The sequence below is a fragment of the Alosa alosa genome, chromosome 11 (assembly GCF_017589495.1).
Source record: "Alosa alosa isolate M-15738 ecotype Scorff River chromosome 11, AALO_Geno_1.1, whole genome shotgun sequence".
NCBI classification, from domain to species: domain Eukaryota; kingdom Metazoa; phylum Chordata; class Actinopteri; order Clupeiformes; family Clupeidae; genus Alosa; species Alosa alosa.
In genome coordinates, this window is record NC_063199.1 from 20,081,465 (window position 1) to 20,099,665 (window position 18,201).

The following is an 18,201-nucleotide window of genomic DNA, read 5'->3' on the forward strand; positions in this document are numbered from 1 at the left end:
TGGTGCCAAATGATCCTTACAATTACAAATACAAGTTACTCTGACTTGCAACCCTAAAAATATAAAAATGCTGTACTTTATGCAGACGCCTTACTTTCTTCTCCTGCTCCCTCCCCTCAACATGGAGCCTCAACAACAAACGGTAAAGTGGGACATATTGACTCTGTGATCATGAAATGACTCTCATGAAGTGAAGGGGATATATGTACAGAAATGTTTGCAAATAATAGAAAACTGCATCACTGACCAACTGCAGCATGTATCCATTTCATTTTTATTTATTTTTTACTGTTGATATCCGTTACTGACTAAGAACAAATGTGTATTTCAGGGGACTGAAACAATGCCCATTTGGCGAAAAACATACAGGGTAAGACCTTGGGTTAATTAATTTCAAAGGTTTTTGTATTGTAATTATTTTTTATACCCTCAAGGTTCAAACAAGTCATAAAATTGCTATGAAAACTTCAGGGGGTCTGTTCCAGTCATGGAAAGTAGTTAGTAGTTCCAGTCATGTAGTCAGTGAATATCAGGGACATCTTTTATTGAATTTTAAACTGTATTAATCAAAATGTGGCCTGTATTGGATTTATGATCAAGGTATGTGATTTATTGGGTTTCTTTATTAGGCCTATGTCTGTCCAAAAACAAGGCATTTTTTAAATATAATTATTTGTTCTGCAGGTCATGTAAATTCAGTGTATAATAAACCCTGTATAAAAATTGACATTTCAATATTACTTTACAGCAACACTCCAGGTCCTTGTGTGAAAAGTAAGTGAACTGGAGCAGACCCAAAAGGGAGTCATCCAGCTCTTGCGGGGGCAACAGGTGGCTCAGGCAGGAGAAGCAATTGACATTAACCCTGCAATCACCATTGCTGAATTGACGGAGTTGGAGGAGCGTTTGCTGGACCAAATATTCAGAGCCAAAATGGTACATGGCAAATGCACAGCAATACAATACATATGTTGTGATCCCCAAATTTCAACGGAATCAAGGGTTGTGTTGATTTTCCCCTTTGTTGCATAGATATCCCACCTCAGTCTGATAAGTGGGTCCAATGCAGGAGGGTGATGCAGCCAACGACGTTTGGAGGATGTGAATATCTCGAAAACCTAGGGTTTAGGAGGACCATTTTTTTTTTTGTATGTTGATCTCAAGGGGCCATGTGAACCCATTCCATAACCACTCATTTCATGTATAAGCCACCCTAGTTAAACACAAAAAAAGTAAAAATGAGGTGTTGTAATTGAAGGTATCTGTGACCTAACATAGTCAAAACTGCACGGAATTGGAATTGTAGGATCATTATGACACCCTCTGTATGCACGCCAAGTTTTGTGGAATTCCGTTCATGGGGCCACACAATAAATTAATTTATGTTACTATACACCAACTGGCCTGTAGGTGGCCGGAGACAGTTTTCTGTGAATATCTCGATAACCGTAGGGCCTAGGAGGTCCACCTTTTTATGTATGTTGGTCTTAAGGGGGCATGTCAACCAATCCCATTACCACTTATTTCATGTATAGCGCCACCTAGTTAAAAATTAAAAAGCAAAAAAATTAGGTGTTTTCATCACAATATCTCTGGCTGACAAGGTCAAAACTGCACGAAATTAAAAGTGTAGGATCATTATGACACCCTCGAATGCATGCCAAAGTTTTGTGTACTTTTCGTTCATGGGGGGCCTTACAATAAAATCATTTATGTGTACATTTAGTGACGTACACCAACAAGGATTCCCGGGACACTGAAAGACCGGGGTACACAAAACTTGGTGGTCATGTACCCCCACATGGATAGCATGGAACCGTCATTCTTCGTTTTGATCTGTAGCCCCCGCTGGACTGGACCCCTAAAGGAGGGTAGGGCGACACAGTTCTCTGTGAATATCTTGAGAACTGTAGGGCCTAGGATGACCAATTTTTTCCATATGTTTGCCTCCAGGGGTCATGTTAACCCATTCCATGTGCACACATGTGCATAAACAGATACACACGCACACACATACATTTACAGTAATCATACGTATGACACATACTCACACAGTAGACATATGTGCATGCATGCACATGCACAAACACACATACGCAGGCAAAACACACAAGCACGCACATACACACACACACCCACACACATAAACATAAATTTGTACACGACACATGCACATAATTCAAGAATTTTTCCGTCATCTACTCCCTGAATTTTGGTCATTGATACCCGGGACTCGAACCACCGGGGTACATGAAATTTGGTGGGATTTCATCCATGGGGGTCTAAAAATTAGGTTATGTGTACATTTAGTGACTGTACACTCATTGGCCTGTAAATGGCGGTGCACATATACACATGCACACACACAGGCACCCACATACTATCGGTATTAGAGCGGCCGATACATAATTACAAATTTAGTAGGGTAAAAAAGAAAGCCAAAATAAATATTCATCATCATCATCATGGCTGCATTTTTCAGTATTGGCGATAAGTAGTGGTTTGTCCACTAGATGGCGCATCGTTGCAGTGAAAGCGTAATTTTGTTGGAAGTTAAAAGTGGGTTGGAAAAACAATGGGCCGCTTCCTACAAGGACTGTAATTTACCATGGCGGACATCTAATAAGGATAGGGCGATGTTCACATGAAGTGTAATTCCCATTTCTTCTTGAAACCGAAATAAATCTGAGGGATGTTTATCGGACATGCTTGGTTTTACTGCAGATGCGTTAATCTTGTAATATCAATAAGGACCTAGGTAATGTTACCGTTAGCGTTGGTTGAGTGATGGAGGCATTTGATTGATTGCATTTGTAGAAAACTATAAATCTTGGTTATACCAAGCAAATTGATAGCAGCACTGTTTGTATCTTTCGACTGTCATTTTATTGCGATGCTACAAAATCATTCTGTGCAATGGAAGATTTACCAACGTTACCGGTCTGATACAGTTTTGCCTATACATGTGTGAGGGCTGAGGCGCCTGTTTATTTTGTTTTAAGTGCGTGCAGGGTGTGAGAGGGGAATCGATGTGCTTTGATTCCAGCTTGGTAGTTGTAGTCTGTGAAATTAAAAACGCGTGTGTGTGAAGTATCCAAACAATGACACCTTCATTTCATTATGGCTGCTTTAGCAAAACACCTTAAGCTACTGTGTAGTGGGTCCCATTTAGAAGTGGCTAATTCATTAAAGCTTTCCTTGACTCATGGAGCTGCGTGAATGTTATTACAACTTTTAGCCCGCGATATGACATAAGTCCGCTTGATACTGTAAGGCGAAGCCATTGGTTTCAAAGGAGATTTTATTTGTGTCGCCAGCATAGCCTATTGACAATTTATGTTGTAAATAGGCCTACCTTATAATCCTACCTGTAGCTTAGGGAAGCTAACAGCTTTCTATTAGGATCTAGTTTGTTAGTTACCGTTTTGTCATAACTCCCTGATGCATTTTTTGCATTTAGAATAGCCAGAGCGTGTATATCTCAATCGGAAAATTAAACAATATCAGGGTGCCTATGGACTAGGCTGGGTGAACCAGCCTGATCTGCCGCTATTTATTTTTGATTTCTTAAAAGATTGAGCTTGGTCTGATGAAAGCCAGACTAGCCATGGACCTCAGTTAAACAATGCAAAGGGAACATGAATCAGCCTATATTTGCACTAACAATAGCGGACAAAAGCTCTTCAACTTTGGCCCGTTAAAATGTGTATGAACAGTCTAGCGACCCATTTGGACATGTCAGTTATTTGCACCACTGGTTAGATGTAAAACAGCATTTCGTTTCAGACTAGGCTACTGTTACTTAATTTGTGCATTAACAATAACGTTTCAGACTACTGTTACTTAATTTGTGCATTGACAATAAAGTATTACATGAACTAAAGATGACTAAAATCTTATGTAGAAAAACATTCACAAAAATCCATCCATCCAAAAAAATGACCTTTGTTTTTGATAGCTGTTGAAAACGGCATGGAACTGACAGAGATGTTTTGTTTAAAATACATAAAAAAATAAATAAATAAATAAATAACATTATGCTGATACCTTTTGCTTTTTTCCCCAAATACAATGTAGCCTACAGGTGTAAGTGACCTTTCATCAATCCAGTTGCAATGGATGAACTGTGATGAACTGCCCTACTTGTGATTGTTTAGAGATTTTAAAGGTTTTATAACAATTCTACATCTTCTTTGGCTATTCTACAAATCTATTCACCTTTTCAGCACCAGTAGGGTACTTTCTGTGCAGCCCACACACACACTCAGGCATGCCAAACAAGCATACACAAAAGTTTCAAGAGTGGGGGATGGAGTAAAAATATGGAGACAAATTGAAGTGTGATTTATTTTCGCGGAGCGGATGTACAGGACTGGCGGTCATATTTTGTACCCTTTATCGCGGTACATCTAGTTAACAACATGATGGTAACCAATTTTGCTAGTGTTTTCAAGTCTGCCCCTTCTACCATCATTCTTGAGAACCCTCTAAATGATCCCAGCCCAGATTGGCTTGTAAATGTTTTCAACACCTCCTGTCAGTTGATTCTTGATAATTTAGCCCCGCTTAAATGCATTAGACCTAGAGCCAAACCACAACCTTGGTTTAATGACACCACCAGAATGCTCAGCAGAGCTTGTAGAAGGGCTGAGAGAAAATGGAAGAAAGATAAGCTGCAAATATCTTATGACTGTTTTAAACACTCCCTAACTGTGTTTCAGAAGGCTGTTAAATCTGCTAGAGAGAAATATTTTGCTGATCTTATAGCTAAACAGTCACCAGCCTAAGGTTTTTTTCAAAACTTTAAAATCCTTAATCAGTCCCAAGGAAATTGCAAATACTCCTCCTTCTTTGAACTGTGGTAATTTCCTTGATTTCTTTGTTAACAAAATGTATAATATATGTGACCAAGTATCTACGTTTGATGCACATGTATATCTACAAAATCTCCTCCAGTGCTCACAGCCTCCTTACTTAGCTTTGTACCCATTTCCTTGTCACACCTGAAACAAGTTGTATTTAATCTAAAACACTCCTCTTATCCACTCAACTGTATTCCACCAAGGGTGGTGAAAGAGGCATTTGAGAGTATGGGTCCCTCCATCCTCTCTATTATCAATTCATCACTTATCTCTGGCCAAGTACCAACTCATTTTAAACATGCAATAGTGCAGCCCCTGCTTAAAAAGCCAGAGCTTGATGACACTATACCATATACACTATAGTATATACACTATACTATATACTATATACACTTTATAAACAATTATAGACCCATCTCAAAATTGCCCTTTCTTTCTAAAATCCTAGAAAAGGTTGTCTTTCAACAACTCCAATCCTTTCTATCAGAGAATGAGATGTTTGACATCTTCCAGTCTGGATTCCGACCTAAACACAGCACGGAATCTGCTTTAATTAAAGTCACTAACAACTTCTTACTATCTGTGGATGCAAAGAACTGTGCATTACTTATGCTGCTAGATAGCGCCGCCTTTGACACTGTAGATCACTGCATTCTTTTAGAGTGCCTTGAGCCACTGGGTTGGAATTTCAGGTACTGCACTGAAATGGTTTGCCTCCTTCTTAGAGGTAAGAACCTTTTCAGTTTCTTTCAATGATACTTCATCTTCATCTGCCCCTTATCTTATGGTGTTCCACAGGGATCAGTGCTTAGTTGTATTTTATTCTCACTGTACATGTTGCCACTCAGTCAAATTATGAAAAAGCACGGTATATCCTATCATTGCTATGCGGATGATACACAACTGTATCTCCCATTTAAATGTGGTTCCTCTGGTGCTCTAAACCCATTGCTTGATTGCCTAAAAGAGATTAAACAATGGATGTCGACCAATTTTTTAAAACTAATTTTTCGCGTGTAGGCTACCATCAGATTGCAGCCTGCCTCTCCTTCAGGAACACGGTGTTCAACAAATCAAAATATAATATCACCCCCTGGCCACGCCTTCACTACCACCCGTTATCCCCCCTGTTGTCCCCTCCCGATGTAGGTTCTCATGGGTCTCCTGTCTGCTTTGAGTGAACATGTGTCGGTTCACGTATGCAGATGAAGTCGCTGTGTTTACAGTTGCTGTTCTAGCCAGAGCACGTAGATGTTGGAGGGAAGTTAAAGTCGAAGGTGAAGTTATGTTAAAATTCCACAATTTAAACATGTCAAATTGCTGTAGGCTATCATCATCATAACTATTCCACCTGTGTGTGCAAAACAGTTTTGGCTACAGCACAAATATTTCCATCCATATTTTGACAGGGACTAGCAATTCTTGTCAAAAAAAGTATTGCTACACCACGATACTCAATATGTTGTCCAACATTGAGTCATTTTTTCCCGACACTGGATTTCAGGGTTCCCCCATCTGCCAAATCCCACTTTAACCACTGAATATAACAACAATTACTTATTCATGGTGTACAAAGTTTACTTAAACATTCTGCAGCCAGCTTCAGCTATATACAGAATCACACATTTTTTATTTAAATACCTGCAGAGAGGTCATCTATATTTGTGACAAGGTCAGCAGTCTTCTTCCTTCTTCCTGGCCATGGTAATTATTTATTCCGAAAACAAGAGATTCCTTCTCTCAGATAACTTGCAGGAAGACTCTGGGTGCAGAACTAAGATATCCTGAGAAATCTACATGCAGAAAAACATAATAGCTGGTCTTACAGCCTCACAAATGAAGCAGCCTAGTTTGTACATTGTAAATAGTGATTTGTGCAGTAGCCTGAGTTGTGGGTTCAATTCCACTGCTGTACCCATGAGCAAGGCACTTAACCCTGAGTTGCTCTGGGGAGAATGGCCCTTGTAATATAATTGTAAGTCTGCTTTGGATAAAAGTGTCTGCTAAATGAATAAATATATATGTAAATCAACCAAACAACGGACAAGGGTGAAAAAATAACCTCCATAACCTACTTGGCAAAAGTAACAAAGACATAAATCTGTTCCTGAGATAAATGTCTTCACAAGGCCATGATATGAGTGACCAAGGCACAACACCATTGAACAAGGGAATCAGAACTGCTACAATAATAGAGCACTGTTATGGAAACATAGAACACCATAGATTACAGGTAGTTAATCTCACCACCCCAGGAGTATCAACTAAGCGTGGAAACTCTGCAGTAATGACATTTAGCGGCTTTGTGCCATTGGCTCTGATCCACTGTGCCCTGTGGATAGCAGTCTTCTGCATGAATTCAGCGACCTGGGTCGCTGGCCATATGTTGTTTTTCAGCCACTCAGTCAACTGAATGGCTCGCTCTCCAGTTATAACTACTTCTGTAATGAGCAGGGAAGGAAAAAAAACAGTAAACATGCAGTCACAGTAAAAAGTGTAGAGCGAAACGTCTACATTTCTGAGTTATTCATCCCCTTGAGAGTTTCACACAAGTGCGATCATTGAAAATCCCAATGTTTTTTTGCAAAAAATAAAATGCAAATATAGCTGCAAGCAGCAATGAGGGGGCCAAGCAGTGAGATCAGCAGGCCAGATTTGCCATGTAAGTCAATGCCGTTACATCAGACATATAGCCTCAAGCAGTCACAGCAAGTTCCATGCCATACAACCCAAGATTGGCTGAGTTACAAGGTCAAGTTTCACATCAAAACATAACTGATTTTTGTGGGGCTGAACCAGGGCTTAGTGTCGCCCCCCCTCCCCAGCCAGCCCACCGCCAAGAACGCGCCCTGCCCATCCCATAATTTGTCCCACCCTTGCACGCACACATTAGAATGAACTAGATGGAACTTGCTGTCATCAGTTTCACATCAAAATAAAAGATTGACTGAGATATGATCACACTTGCTGTGATTTAAAACACAGAGGTCAAAATTGACGTCATAGGGGTGTGTGGGGTGTGAACTCGGCTTGGCCCAAGGATTCCAATGATACCTCATTTTGCCATTCGGGTCAACAGGTCAAAAGTTACGTCCGTGGAACACAAGTCCAACTTTGGCCTGTTGGTGGCGCTAAACGCTTGAGGTGCCGGCATGAAACTTGGTGAAATGAATTATTGGACTGTCCCCAATTAGTGTGCAAAATTGTATAACTTTTACCAGACGGTTCTAAGGGCTGCCATTGACTTCCATTGCAAAATAATGCGCATCAGCAACTACTGGCCAAAAATGCATTTTTGTCAATTACGGAGCCCCTAGAGGTCAAATGTCACCAAATTTCTTGAGCGTCCTCCCGATGTGGTCTGAGGTACATGTACTAAGTTTGGTTTTGATACATGAAAGCGTTGCTGAGATATGAAATCACTTCCTGTTTGGCGGCTTCGCCGCAAATTTTGATTGGCTGGTACAGGCCAAAGCTTCTGTCAATTGTTCCAGAAAGCAATGCACTCATCAGGCATGGTCTGAAGATGGTCTCTGCCAATTTTGGTGAGCAACAGATGAAATGTGTGACCTGCCAGAACTTTTTTGTGTTTTTGATTTAATCCAATATGGCGGCCGAATCAATTACGATGACATCACAAGTTGGCTTGGGTCGGCCTAAGGACCTTCAACAGTAGTAGCAGACACCACTAGTGGGTTTCAATTCTAAGCACAACTGCTGCTACAGGCCAAAAGGCATGTTTCTTAATTACAGCGCCCCCTAGAGGTCAAAGGTCACCAAATTTCTTGAGCGTCCCCCTGATTGGGTCCTGAGTCCATGGACTAAGTTTGGTTATGATAGATCAATGGGTTGCTGAGATATGAGCTCACTTCCTGTTTGGCGGCTTCGCCGCAAATTTCGATTGGCTGTTACGCGCAAACGGTTTTAGTTCCAGAGACAAAAAGCAATGCATTAATGTGGCATGGTCTGTAGATGATTTCTGTGAAGTTTGGTGTCGATCGGACAAAATGTGTGACCTCTGATACATTTTAAGTGATTTTGATGAAATCCAAAATGGCGGAAAATCCATCATGGCGGAAAATGACGTCATAGGGTGCGTTGAACTCGGCTTGGTCCAAGAATTCTAGCAATACCTAATTTTTGACAATCGGATCAACGGGTCAAAAGTTACGTGCGTGAACGCACATCCAACTTTGGCCTGTTGGTGGCGCTAGAGCGCTCAAGGTGCCAGTATGAAACTTGGTGAAATCAATCATGAGACTGTCCCCAATCAGTGTGCCAAATTTCAGAACTTTTCACCAGACGGTTCTATGGGCTGCCATTGACTTCAATAACGGAAGCGTAATAATAATAACAATAATAAGAAAACATAGAAACACAATGGGTGCCTTCGCAGCTTCGCTGCTTGGCCCCCAAAAATAGCAAGATTTTTGCATTTTATAGCAAAAAATGCAAAAATAGCAAGATACCAAAGATGGCAGCATTTTTGTAGGCGAACATCAGGTCTATTGAACATTGCACCCACGGGTGTTTAACCCTTTGGTGCCTGTACCGACCATTCCATTTTCAGTGATGAATGACCACCTCACAAAATAAAATACATATTTCTCAAATATATTATATCCCACCAATGAAATACATATAATTTTATTAAGAAAGACTAGTTCTATAAAATGGTGTATAAATACGTAATTACATATACATTAGGAGAGGATTTTCAGAGACTGCACTCTACTCTACCCTATAGGGTAATTTTGATACAGTAGAGTGCAGTCTCTGAAAATCCTCTCCTAATGTATATTGAAAATTATCCAAAATCTGTTTTAATTCACATAAAAACACATTTTTGCCATATTTGTCTACAAGACAAAAAAGGAAGCATGTATGAAATGCAGTAAATTTTGTGGGTGAAACCTTGTTTGAACAAATATACAGTACATCTGTTCAAAAGTTATGAAAAATTTAGTAATCTGTGTAAAAATGTGATTTAGAATGTTGTCAGAGCTCTTAAAACAAGTTTTTTTGTGGAAATACATATAGCCTACATGTGCGTCTAGTGTAGGACCTACTGTAATAACAACAGACACAACATTTGAATTCATTTGGTTTACATAAACAATTTATTTGTATATGAATCATTCAAAATGTTGTACATTATTGAATTTGTATATTAACGATTCATAAATAGGCTATATCAGCAGTGTACTTTTTCGGGTAAAAAGTAGTGTAACGCGCTTCTACTGAAAATTTGGTAACGTAACGTAGTTCCTTTTTCAAATCGGCGCAATGTTACTTTTCCCAGGGACAGATTTGACAGCGATGCTGCTTTCTCAGCTGCACGCTTGCGCAATAGGCACGAGCTCCACAAGGCGGCTTATGTGACAGAGGCTGGTAGCGTGAAGTGCAATCATAGCTCCACACGGTACGTGACCAAGGCTGGTGGCAATGAAGAGCAATCATAGCAAGCGAGACGCAGCCAACGTTAACTTTTGAGGGATGGACGTATTCACATGACTTCAAATTCGTTGAAACTAAGGGGAGGAATGTGAGTGTAAGTTGTAGCCTACACTGTGCCCTGAGAAACTTTTGTCCACTGCCGTTAACTCAACTGCCAGCCTATTGATACGATTTGCACTAGCTTTGCACCAAATTTCGGATGAGCGCTTGTTGAAAGAATGAAAGAGTATATGGCTATAAAATAAAATAAGCCCTCATGTATTTTGTGTTCACCTATATGCCCTTAAGATGTATCGAGGCTATGTTATTTATTATTGTTTCATAGGGCTTTAGTGGTGGTGTTGAAGCCTTTAACAGCTCAATGTTTTCTTGTCAAGTACTCTGTTTGTGACATTTTTTATAATAAAGAGCACAAAAGAAATACCTGTTATGTCCTCCATAGTAGAACTTGTACTTGTACTTGTATGTAGGCCTACACATTTAGGAACAGATATTTAGTTCTGCCCAAAGTCAAGTAACGTAAAAGTAACGAGTAACATAAAAAGTTACTTTCCATAGAGGGTAACTAATAGGGGTGTGCATTGGCACTGCCCTCACAATTCGATTTGATTACGATTCACCAGGTAACGATTCGATTCAATTCGATTCTACGATGCATTGCGATGCATCAAAATTCTACTGCACACAACAAGGCAAATTTTGAGGTCATGTGGCAATACAAGCAGTCAGATATTGAACAACAGATTTTATTGGCTGCTATCACTTTCCTGTATCTTTGACATAAATATCATTAAATCAAATAAAATTGAATGGTACAGGGTATTGGATATGGCATTTTAATAAGTTTAATAATTTAAACACATTGTAAAACTTAAAGCCCAAATTTGGAGACATCCATGCATGTCGAAATTTGCTGCAAATTCAAAACTTGATTACTCTGGAACGGCTAACTGTACAGGGGACTGCTTTACACCCTTCTGTTCGGTAAGGTCAGCTGTTTATTCTGATATATCCCAGGTGAAAAAAAGCTATTAAAAATATACTTTTTAAAAGTGTTATATCCCACCAATGAAATACATATAATTTTATTAAGAAAGACTAGTTCTATAAAATGGTGTATAAATGTATTACATATACATTAGGAGAGGATTTTCAGAGACTGCACTCTACTCTACCCTATGGGGTAATTTTGATACAGTAGAGTGCAGTCTCTGAAAATCCTCTCCTAATGTATATTGAAAATGATCCAAAATCTGTTTTAATTCACATAAAAACCCATTTTTGCCATATTTGCCTACAAGAGAAAAATGTAGCGTGTATGAAATGCAGTAAATTTTGTGGGTGATTTAACAAAACCTTGTTTGAACAAATATACAGTACATCTGTTCAAAAGTTATGATAAATTTAGTAATCTGTGTAAAAATGTGATTTAGAATGTTGTCAGAGCTCTTAAAACAAGTTTTTTTGCGGAAATACATAGCCTACATGTGCGTCTAGTGTAGGACCTACTGTAATAACAACAGACACAACATTTGAATTCATTTGGTTTACATAAACAATTTATTTGTATATGAATCATTCAAAATGTTGTACATTATTGAATTTGTATATTAACGATTCATAAATAGGCTATATCAGCAGTGTACTTTTTCGGGTAAAAAGTAGTGTAACGCGCTTCTACTGAAAATTTGGTAACGTAACGTAGTTCCTTTTTCAAATCGGCGCAATGTTACTTTTCCCAGGGAAACTGTACTAAGTACAGTTCATACTTTTTTCGTCAAATCCAAGTGTAGTTAAGTGTATTCAATTATGTATTAAGTTCAACTTAAAATCTATTTGACTACACTTCAAGTGTAAATTGTGTGCTAAAATGGAACAACTTTTTTCAAACTTTAAGTGTTCTTAAGTACATTATACAAAAAGAGATTCATGAGCATTCAGAACACAGTCACAGTACACTTTTGTAACATCCCAAGTGTACTGGAAATGTACTTAAAAGGCATTACAGTATAACTAATAATAGTGTAGTAGTGTATTTTGAATACACTCTCATCATTCTCATTTGGCATGCAATTTAAGTATAATATTAGTGTGATTTAAAATTGTACTATTAGTACTCTCCTACCTATTGTGTTACATGATAAATTACACTTTATGAGAAAAACATTTTATTGACATGAATGAAAATTACAGATTTCTCTCAAAACAAAACATAATATTCATCCATAACAAACATAATATTTATCCATTACAAAAGTAAAACATTTTTCTGAAAGTTATGGATCTCTTGAGCATATCTTTTCAAGTTGGATGTGGTAACTTTGCCATTGTAGGCCTACCACGGAGACACAATAGAGCCACAAAGCACTCACGCGATAAAACATGCATTTGGGCATATTATATTGTTTCACACGCATAGATATTAAATGCAAGCGTGCAAATTCTCTGTGCGCGCGCGGACTCAGAGGAAACTGCTCCCTGAGCGAGGAAAAAATGCTGCGAGTAAGGAGGAATCTGACCAGTGAACCTGGTTCCCAGCCCCCAAGTAGAGACCCACGAGAGCAGAAATTCACTTCCCGTAAGCAGAAATCAACTTTGAGAGAGCCGAGTGATTTTTCGAGTGCCTGTTTGGAGCACTGGTCAGATTCCTACTCGCTTGCAGCATTTTCTTCCTTGCTCGGGGAGCAGTTTCCTCTGAGTGCGCATGCGCAGAGAGAATTTGTGCGCTCGCATTTAATATCTACGTGTGTGAAATAATATATAATATAATACACCCGAATGCATGTTTTATCGCGCAAGTGCTTTTTGCCACTATTGTGTCGCGATACTCTACAGCCTCATTGGTAGACCATCAATTGAAAATGCAGATTTCATGAAAAACAAAAGTTGTTTACCCTCCTAGGTGAGATAATTTGCCCTCTAAGGTTGAAATTGTTTACTGGACACCCAGCTTACAAGTCAACAACTTAACAGTCTAACATGGCTACATTTGTAATGCATGATCATTTATTACTTATTTGTTTGCAAAGTCTTCTGGCCCAGAAAGAAAACCATGGTGGCTACGGATCATGGCTGAGGAGGAAAGGTACAGCTGGTAGAGTTGTGCAGTGAGTGAACTTCCCTCCTAACACTGAGATGTGGTGGCAAAAGCTGTGGTAGCTAGCTTCCTTACTAGCACACCATCTTTCAGTCCAAGATGCATAAAGTTTTCGGTGCCAACCCGGGGCTGGACGGCAGTCAAATGCATTGACCTTGGTATTAGAGAATTTGTCTCTGTTGTCTGTGAACAGAAAGAAGATGGACAACATTTTACAAGATAAACAATATTTTACACAGAAACATGTGACACTTTTTTTACTTTTTATGGGTCAAATTGGTACTTGACACCATCTGTTTGCCATCCTGGTATGGGTAGACCTGGCCAGGTAGTCTTTCGTTAAAGCGTTGTGCACCTTGGCACCGATATGAGTGCAACCACCCTGTTTTCTCCATTTGATTACCTTAGATTCCTTTGTTTTCAATACAATTGTAATGTCGTTTTTGGGTCAAATGGCATTTTGAATGGGAGTCGTAGGGGCACTAGTCTACTATTTTGATGCATGAATCAAAATCATCATGTATCAAAATAGTTGTGCCCCTACGACTCCAATTCAAAATGGCATTTGACCCAGAAACGACAATACGGTCAAGCTTAATAGTGGCGCTTCTGATGTAATTATGCTTTTAAACGAAAGTTTGACTCGGGTACATTCACAAAAACACCCTAGGTTGCATTTTGGCTTGAGTTATGCTTTAAAAGTAATGGGGCAAGGTCCTGGATGAAGAATATTTACCTTTACTGCTGATTATTTGAGGCATTCAGGCTACGTTTATACGGTGACGATAAAAAGAGAAGACGCAGGAGTGGCGCCTCGTCTTCATTTTTTTATTCGTTTAGACGAAAGCATTCTCAGGGGAAATCTTTGTTTATATGAAGACGCTTAAAGAGTATGTGATATTGAGGGATGGATATGCATTCCAGACCGCTGGGTGGTGGTGTGATAGAACCCCGCGTCGCCACGCCGCAGACATTCTAATTTCACAGTTTAGCCAGAGAGGTAATCAGGATCTTTGGTTTAGCCGTTTAGACGGAGACGCAACCCGGTCATCTTCAAAACTCTACACTCTGGAAGGAGTCTTCATATTTTTGCGGGGTCACCGTGTAAACGAAAGGCGCTTGATAAAATATTTTGTCGTCTTCCTTCGCAGTCGTTCTCGTATAAACGGCCCCTCAGACATCTCGGTTTCAAAACTGTCCAGGGACACCTGTAAAAACATAGTTAGGCTACAGATTAAAACTAGGTAAATTACAAACACTACCATGAAATTAACTTGAATGCTGTCAAACACAAATAATTAAAAAAAAATCTAAATCTATTGCATAAACCAAGGCATAAATATCAATAATGTAGCCTAAGCTTCATAGCACTAGTAGAACACCAGGTTTAATTCCCCCTCTAATATCAATGGTGGAAAAAAAACGTTCTACTTCATAAAATGCATGTAATTTGTCCTGTAGACTCATTTTAAAAGATGTCTCCACGATTAAAGGAAAAAAACAGCTACAATGTCATTAGCATGTCTAATTAATGTTAAGTGTGACACTTTTGGGGGATTTTGACTAGCACCATCCTCCTTTCCATAGTATGAGGTTCACCCCACATAACATTAAAGAACATTGGTGAACTTTAGGCAAACGTTGCTTAATAAAGAACACACTTTTTTCCCATAATAGTTTGTCTAACGTTAGTGCTAGCCAACACTTGTCAATAATCCCACAAACACAAAGCAGGTGAATGTAGTTTTCTGGGTCTGGGTCGACGTTTATGACGTTAACATTAGCTAAATTAGCTAATGTGATCTGACATTGCTAGCAAGGATAGGCCTACAAACAAACTCTTGAAAGATTGCTAAACCACCAATTTCACATCTCCAAAGACTACCGAATGCCATAAAGAGTAAGCTACATCAGAATCATTTAACAATATGCTTTGGGACTCACCTGATAACGAACAACTTGGCACTTTAGATCCAACTGGGTTCAACCCTTGTCATCTCATATGACGAGTCCTTCTGGCTCTAGGACCAACGTCTCTGGCATGACTAGAATCTATAACGTTAGTATCTTTAATTTTGACAAACCTGAAACCTTATACAGACCGTAAACGTATGCATTTTCTGGTCTCTACAGTCCATCTGTCTTGCAAATAAAGTTACAAGTGCATAGACTGTACAAAATAATGTTAATGTTTGCTCACACCACGTTTTGCTAGAAAGGTGCACAGACCCGCCCACTCCATTTCAAATTCAAACAGCCATTGTGATTGGTCAACTGGACTGCCACTCAGTGTTGCCTATAAATTTAACAACATGCCACATTCATCCTCTCACAACCTTTACTACATCACAAACTACTTACTAAGACACAAAATCAACAAAAGAAAAAATATTATTTGATGACAAAAATTGATCTGTGTATCTCTCTGTAGGCTAGGTTATTGCACATTGCCATCCATGCGGCTGACATATCAGGCCCATAGGCTACACACATTAGTATTTTATTCAAAGTTAGATGAAACTATACAAACAATCTTTTACCAAAAATATACTTTCCATAAGTACACTATATTACAACTCTAAGTATTACCAATTTAATACACTTAACCAAAATAAACTTCTTTACCATTTAAAATACACTAACAACAAAGTACACTTTTTAAAAGTACATTACAAAAACACTTTGAATATTGCAGAATTAGTATATTTACTTTTAGTACACTGAATTTGAACTTAATAACATCTACTTTGAAGTATACTTTCTAAAAGTACACATTAAACATGCTTTACATAAAGTACAAAAAGTGTAAGCATACTTGTTTTATACTTCATATACTTTAATCATATTTCTAACACACTAAAGTATACTACTTTTTTACCTGGGATGGTTTGTTATGTGTTGAACAAAGGGTTCGTAAAGTATCCCACCGATATGAATGGGTAGGGAGATGGGCGCAGAACCTTCAGTAGAAGGTTCAAAAAACAATAAAGTTCACCAATGTTCTTTAATGTTATGTGGGGTGAACCTCACACTATGGAAAGGAGGATGGTGCTAGTCAAAATCCCCCAAAAGTGTCACAATTAACATTAATTAGACATGCTAATGACATTGTAGCTGTTTTTTTTCCTTTAATCGTGGAGACATCTTTTAAAATGAGTTTCAAAAAACTCCTGAAGACCCAGCTCTTTAGAGAACATCTACTCTCATAGCAACACTTACAACAAGTCTTACTGATCCAAGCACTCACCAGCCGTTAAACTGACAAGTAACTGTTAAAATACAGCACTCACCGACGACTTATTCTTTACTGTACTCTAATGTGTTTTTTTTAAACTGTCCTAAAATTGTGAGAATTGTTCTAAAACTTACTGTTTACCATGTTGTTAGTCGCTTTTTTGGTTAAAAAGCCGCCAGCCAAATGTAATGTAATGTAATGTAATGTAATTTATGATTAAAGGAGAATTCGTGTGATATTGACCTAAAGTGTATTGAAACATGATACCGTAGTGAGAACGATGTCTCATAGCCCATCTCGGCTTGTCCCCTGCACTCCAAAATCTGGCTAGTTAGCCGATGCTACCAACAGCTTTTTTTCAATATGGTGCTTCGCATCTAGCCATGCAAATAAATCACTGTTTTACACCCATTTACGAGGCTCAAAAATAATTCAGTGGAAATGCATGGATTCCAGTTTCTTCCAGTAGCAGCAACTGGAATCCATGCATTTCCAACGGAATTATTTTGGAATCTGATCCCTTATCATACCTGTTCATTCTTACCGTCGCTTAATTTATCGCGGACTAAATTCAAAATGGCTGCAAACGCTTAAACTTCGTGGAAGATACTGTCTGTATAAATCGCCTTGTAAGTAAACTACCAGTGCTTTCTCAATGTCCTCAAAGTTCTCAATGTCTCGCTTTTAAATGTCAGGGCCCCCGAAGTCTACCAATGAAGTGTGGAGATACATTGAGCCTCGTAAATGGTGTAAAACAGTGATTTATTTGCATGGTTAGCCCGATGCCGAAGCACCACCATTGAAAAAGCTGTTGGTAGCATCGGGCTAACTAGTGCCAGATTTTGAGTGCAGGGGACAAGCCGAGATGGGCTATGAGACATACGCTCAAACTCGGTATCATGTTTCAACACACTTTAGGTCAATATCACACCGGAATTCTCCTTTAAATTTAATTATATTATTTACTTTTCTCATGAACCGGTCACCACAGCAATTAATGGCTAACATCGTTTAAAAGCTGAGAAAAAGCTCTTTCATGTGATGTGATAGGCTACTTGTGATGTCTGTGTGATGAGTAGGCTCAATGATGCCATGGTGGCCTGTAAACCTCTGATTTTCAAAGGGGCATCATGGCCACCTCGGGCAACGATGGCCATGGCCGTCATGAAATTCCTACCCTGCACATACTGCACACACAGTAACGAAGCTCAGGATGGCAACGATCGACATGGTTCGTGAAGTTAGTTGTATTGCCAACGTGCTTGATTTTAGTGTGGCAGGTTTTACACACCGCGTACGTCTTGTCCCTCCGTCATCTTAATTCTTTAGTGTTGTTGTTATGCTAACTAGTGCTGCCGCTTAGCTTGTAGCTACAGGCTGCGCATGTCACTACAACGTTGCTCCGGAAATGCCCCCAGAAGTAATTGAAACTTCACAACTTTATTGTCCACTCAAGGCCAGAAAATAAACAGTGACATAATCGATTATGGCACGTTGCCGCATCGATGCTGAATCGTGCATGCCCCGCATTGCAATGCATCGCCGAATCG